The sequence below is a fragment of the Solea solea genome, chromosome 16 (assembly GCF_958295425.1).
Source record: "Solea solea chromosome 16, fSolSol10.1, whole genome shotgun sequence".
Taxonomy (NCBI): Eukaryota; Metazoa; Chordata; class Actinopteri; order Pleuronectiformes; family Soleidae; genus Solea; species Solea solea.
In genome coordinates this window covers 3,141,201-3,146,200 of record NC_081149.1, presented here as the reverse complement: position 1 = coordinate 3,146,200, position 5,000 = coordinate 3,141,201, and the positions used below count along the sequence as shown (strand labels likewise).

Genomic DNA, 5,000 nt, shown 5'->3' with positions numbered 1-5,000 from the left:
TCCTTTTATAGACTAGGCAAGGCCCCCTGCTCGTGGAGGAGCTCAAAAGTCAGCCTTTCGAACACACTGGACTTGAGCCTTTATCTCCACTGCCTGCTACACTCTATTCCAGTATTAGGAAGCTACACCGAGATGGGTAAGCTGCTCCCCATCTCCAAGCTTCTCACGTGCTTGCAGAGCGACATCCAAGGCTGAAACTAGAAGGACGTTAACATGTGCCCGTGCGTCAACGTAATTGCAAGCCCATGTTTCTTGTAAGGAAGCAGCAGTGTAAAAGCTTACAGCACCTGGTATTCCCAGGCGGTCTCCCATCCAAGTACTAACCAGGCCCGACCCTGCTTAGCTTCCGAGATCAGACGAGATCGGGCGTGCTCAGGGTGGTATGGCCGTAAGCCAATGGGCTGGGGACACAGACTCCTTTTATAGACTAGGCAAGGCCCCCTGCTCGTGGAGGAGCTCAAAAGTCAGCCTTGCGAACACACTGCACTTGAGCCTTTATCTCCACTACCTGCTACACTATATTCCAGTATTAGGAATCTACATCGAGATGGGTAAGCTGCTGCCCATCTCCAAGCTTCTCACGTGCTTGCAGAGCGACATCCAAGGCTGAAACTAGAAGGACGTTAACATGTGCCCGTGCGTCAACGTAATTGCAAGCCCATGTTTCTTGTAAGGAAGCAGCAGTGTAAAAGCTTACAGCACCTGGTATTCCCAGGCGGTCTCCCATCCAAGTACTAACCAGGCCCGACCCTGCATAGCTTCCGAGATCAGACGAGATCGGGCGTGCTCAGGGTGGTATGGCCGTAAGCCAACGGGCTGGGGACACAGACTCCTTTTATAGACTAGTCAAGGCCCCCTGCTCGTGGAGGAGCTCAAAAGTCAGCCTTTCGAACACACTGCACTTGAGCCTTTATCTCCACTACCTGCTACACTCTATTCCAGTATTAGGAAGCTACACCGAGATGGGTAAGCTGCTCCCCATCTCCAAGCTTCTCACGTGCTTGCAGAGCGACATCCAAGGCTGAAACTAGAAGGACGTTAACATGTGCCCGTGCGTCAACGTAATTGCAAGCCCATGTTTCTTGTAAGGAAGCAGCAGTGTAAAAGCTTACAGCACCTGGTATTCCCAGGCGGTCTCCCATCCAAGTACTAACCAGGCCCGACCCTGCTTAGCTTCCGAGATCAGACGAGATCGGGCGTGCTCAGGGTGGTATGGCCGTAAGCCAATGGGCTGGGGACACAGACTCCTTTTATAGACTAGGCAAGGCCCCCTGCTCGTGGAGGAGCTCAAAAGTCAGCCTTTCGAACGTTCAAGAGTTTAAGTTGTTTTTGGTGGGCTTTGCTGTATGGCCACGCCCTTTGAGTGTGTCAAATGTCAAGCAGCTGTCCGTCAAGGCTCAGAGGTGCACTTAGATCACCTTGGGGCGGAGGTGATCAGCAGCAGCCTTTGTTATGCGCACTTAAAAAACATGGCACCACAACAAGTAACTTGTGTGCCAAGATCTTGAGTTGGCCCAAGAAACTTGTGGGCCATCCCTTCTCGGCCTTTTGGCTAAGATCAAGTGTAGTATCTGTTCTTATCAGTTTAATATCTGATATGTCCTCTATATGGGGATTAAATATTAAATGCATTTTTGAGCATTGGGAGGTGAAAACTGGGGCTTGCTCTCTTCACTCCTTGCATTGACCTGGCATTGCAGTGCCACCAGGAACGGTGCACCATTCTCTTGTTTCTGTGAAAACCAAAGCAAGGCTGGAACTAGAAGGACGTTAACGTGTGCCTGTGCCCGTGCCCGTGCGTCAACGTAATTGCAAGCCCATGTTTCTTGTAAGGAAGCAGCAGTGTAAAAGCTTACAGCACCTGGTATTCCCAGGCGGTCTCCCATCCAAGTACTAACCAGGCCCGACCCTGCTTAGCTTCCGAGATCAGACGAGATCGGGCGTGCTCAGGGTGGTATATAGAATAGCCTTTAGAATAGAATAGCCTTTATTGTCGTTATTTTGTGGACAACGAAATTTGGGTGCCACTCCCTTGGTGCAAAATACAATATATAAATAACAATTTTAAAAGAGAAAATAAAAATATTAACAATAAAATAAGAATATGAAAATGTTGTTTACATTTTTCCAGAAACTATGACTATGACATTTACAAAGATGACAAAATATAGCAGCAAGATGACAAAATATAGCAGCAAGGACAAAGTGACTGAAGCATCAGACTATTGCACTTTCCAGTGGTGTTTCCCTATGAATGTTTTTGCTTTCGTTTATTTATTTAGTTCTCTGATGGCTCTGGGAAAGAAGCTATCCCTGAGCCTGTTAGTCCTGGTTCTGTGGGATCTGTATCGCCTGCCCGAGGGTAACAGGTGGAACAGCTGGTTAGCTGGGTGGAAGGAGTCCTTGATGATATTTCCAGCTCTGCTTCGGTAGCGAGAGCTGGCAATAGTCTCCAGGTTAGGCAGAGAGCACCCCGTGATCCTCTGGGCTGTGTTTATGATCCTCTGTAGCGCTCTCCTGTCTGCTGCAGAGCACCCTGCGAACCACGTTGTAATGCAGTACGTCAGGATGCTCTCAATGGTGGCGTTGTAGAAGGTTACAAGCAGCCTCTCCTCCAGGTTGTTTCTCCTGAGCACTCTCAGGAAGTGGAGACGCTGCTGGGCCTTCTTTACCACCGCCGTGGTGTTGACAGTCCAGGAGAGGTCGTCAGATATCTGCACACCCAGAAACCTGATGGAGTGGACTCTTTCCACTAAGTCCCCATTTATGTGCAGTGGGGTCGGGGCCGCTCTGCCCTTTCTGAAGTCCAGTATTATTTCTTTTGTTTTAGTGGTGTTCAGTTTGAGGTTATTAACTGAACACCACGCTGTTAGTCTGTTGACCTCATCTCTGTAGTCAGACTCGTCTCCATCTGAGCCGGTGCTGAGTGTGATGGTGCTGGAGAGGTGTGGACCAAGTCTGACTGACTGAGGACGATCTGACAGGAAGTCCTTAATCCAAAGGCAGGTTTGGTTGGAGAGACCCAGGTGTGAGAGCTTCTGCACCAGGATCTCCGGTAGGATGTGGTTGAAGGCTGAGCTGAAGTCCAGGAAGAGCATTCTGACATAGCTCCCCCGGTGCTCCAGGTGACTCAGCGAGGCGTGGAGCGCTATAGTGATAGCGTCCTCCATGGATCGGTTTGCCCTGTAGGCAAACTGGTGTGGGTCTAATGTGGGAGACAGACAGGCCCTGATGTGCTGGGAGACCAGCCTCTCAAAGCACTTCATGACTACAGGCGTAAGTGCAACAGGTCTGTAGTCGTTGAGGCTGTGCACTGCTGTCTTCTTGGGAACGGGAATTAATGTGGAGGTTTTGAGGCAGGGTGGGATGATGGCCTGCGCCAGGGACAGGTTGAATATGTTTGTGAAGACTCCAGTCAGTTGGTCGGCACAAGCTTTGAGTACCTTGCCGGGTATTCCATCGGGGCCAGCCGCCTTCCTGGGGTTCACAGTCCTCAGCACATGTCTCACTTCATGCTCCTGAAGTGTCATCATGCCAGTGCTGGGGAGGGGTGGGAGTGCTGTGGCTGCTGAGGGCCTGTCTGTCTCAAAGCGGGCAAAGAAGCTGTTTAGTTCCTCTGCCAGTGAGGCATCAGTCCTAGCAGTCGCCTGGTTACTGCTTCTATAGTTTGTTATGTGATTTATTCCCTGCCACATTCTTCTGGGATCATTCACAGCGAAATGGTCCTCAATTTTCCTCTTATATGCCGCCTTGGCCTCCCTGATTCCTCTCTTCAGGTCTGACCTGGCAACGCTGTACAGGGCCCTGTCCCCTGACTTGAAGGCGGCGTTTCGGCTTTTTAAGAGGGACTGCACTTTGCTGTTCATCCAGGGTTTTTGATTTGGAAAAACCCTGACCCTTTTGTTGACAGTGACAGTGTCAATACAGTTTTTTATGTAGCAGAGTACAGTGTCTGTGTACTCCTGGAGGTTGTGGCTTGAGAATAAATCCCATAGAGTGGTGGAGAAGCAGTCCTGTAGTTGAGAGAGGGCTCCCTCTGGCCAAGTTTTTATTGTCTTTGTTTGAGGCTTTGTCTTCCTCAGCAGGGGGGTGTAAGTGGGGGTGAGGGACATGCCGAGGTGGTCAGATCCAGCCAGGTGGGGGAGGGGAGTAGCTTTGTATGCATGTTTTATGTTGGAGTAAACATGGTCCAACGTACTATCCCCTCTGGTGGCAAACTTCACAAACTGAACGAATTTGGGTAACACAGTCTTTAAAGATGCTTTGTTGAAATCACCAGCAACAACAAGGACTCCATCAGGGTGTGCAAGCTGCTGTTTGTTGATGATGGCAAGCAGAAGGCTGAGGGCTGTGCTAACGTTAGCATCTGGTGGGATGTAAACAGCTACCACAATGACCACAGTGAACTCCCTCGGGAGATAAAAAGGACTGCACGAGACTGCCAGAACCTCTATATCAGGAGAACAGTGTGTGTCAATGATCCTGCTGCTGCCACACCACTCGTTATGCACATAAACACACAGCCCCCCTCCTCTGCTCTTACCCGAGTCTTTGTTCCTGTCCTGCCGATGTAGCGTGCGGTCCGCTAGCTGGACTGCAGCGTCGGGGATCAGCGGGTGAAGCCACGTCTCCGTGATGAAAATAACACTGCAGTTCCGTACAAAGCTTGTCGTGGCTGTCTGTAGTTCCAACTCGTCCATTTTGTGGGTTATGGATCTGGCGTTTGAGAGGAAAAGGCTCGGTAATGCTGGCCTGTATGGTTGTTCACGTAGCTTAGCATCCGAGCCCGACCGGCATCCCCGCTTCTGTTTCCTCTCTCTTCGCCGCCTCCTCCGCTTGCTAGGCGGGCTGACGATCCACGGGGATCCCGGCGATCTCACTATATCCTCCGGGATGTTGTGTGTCTGCCGATATTCGTCGGTAACAGCCAAGTTGTACCTCAGGCCGAGGTCGATAAGTTCCTGGCGACTAAATGTAACTTTAGCCCAACATAATTCAAA

The 5,000-nt window shown here is 50.4% G+C and overlaps 4 non-coding genes and 1 pseudogene across 4 annotated transcripts; 1 reads left to right on the top strand and 4 right to left on the bottom strand.

Moving 5' to 3' along the window:
* Positions 1-275: 275 nt before the first annotated feature.
* Positions 276-394, bottom strand: LOC131476776 (5S ribosomal RNA). Its single transcript, XR_009243139.1, has one exon. It is a non-coding gene; the product is annotated as a 5S ribosomal RNA (ribosomal RNA).
* A 296-nt stretch (positions 395-690) lies between these two features.
* Positions 691-809, bottom strand: LOC131477846 (5S ribosomal RNA). The gene has a single exon (XR_009244166.1). It is a non-coding gene; the product is annotated as a 5S ribosomal RNA (ribosomal RNA).
* Positions 810-1,105: 296 nt separating this feature from the next.
* On the bottom strand, positions 1,106-1,224 carry LOC131476775 (5S ribosomal RNA). The gene has a single exon (XR_009243138.1). It is a non-coding gene; the product is annotated as a 5S ribosomal RNA (ribosomal RNA).
* A 308-nt stretch (positions 1,225-1,532) lies between these two features.
* Positions 1,533-1,725, top strand: LOC131441543 (U2 spliceosomal RNA). Its single transcript, XR_009232148.1, has one exon. It is a non-coding gene; the product is annotated as a U2 spliceosomal RNA (small nuclear RNA).
* A 124-nt stretch (positions 1,726-1,849) lies between these two features.
* Positions 1,850-1,968, bottom strand: LOC131441477 (5S ribosomal RNA; annotated as a pseudogene).
* Between the last annotated feature and the right edge of the window lie 3,032 nt (positions 1,969-5,000).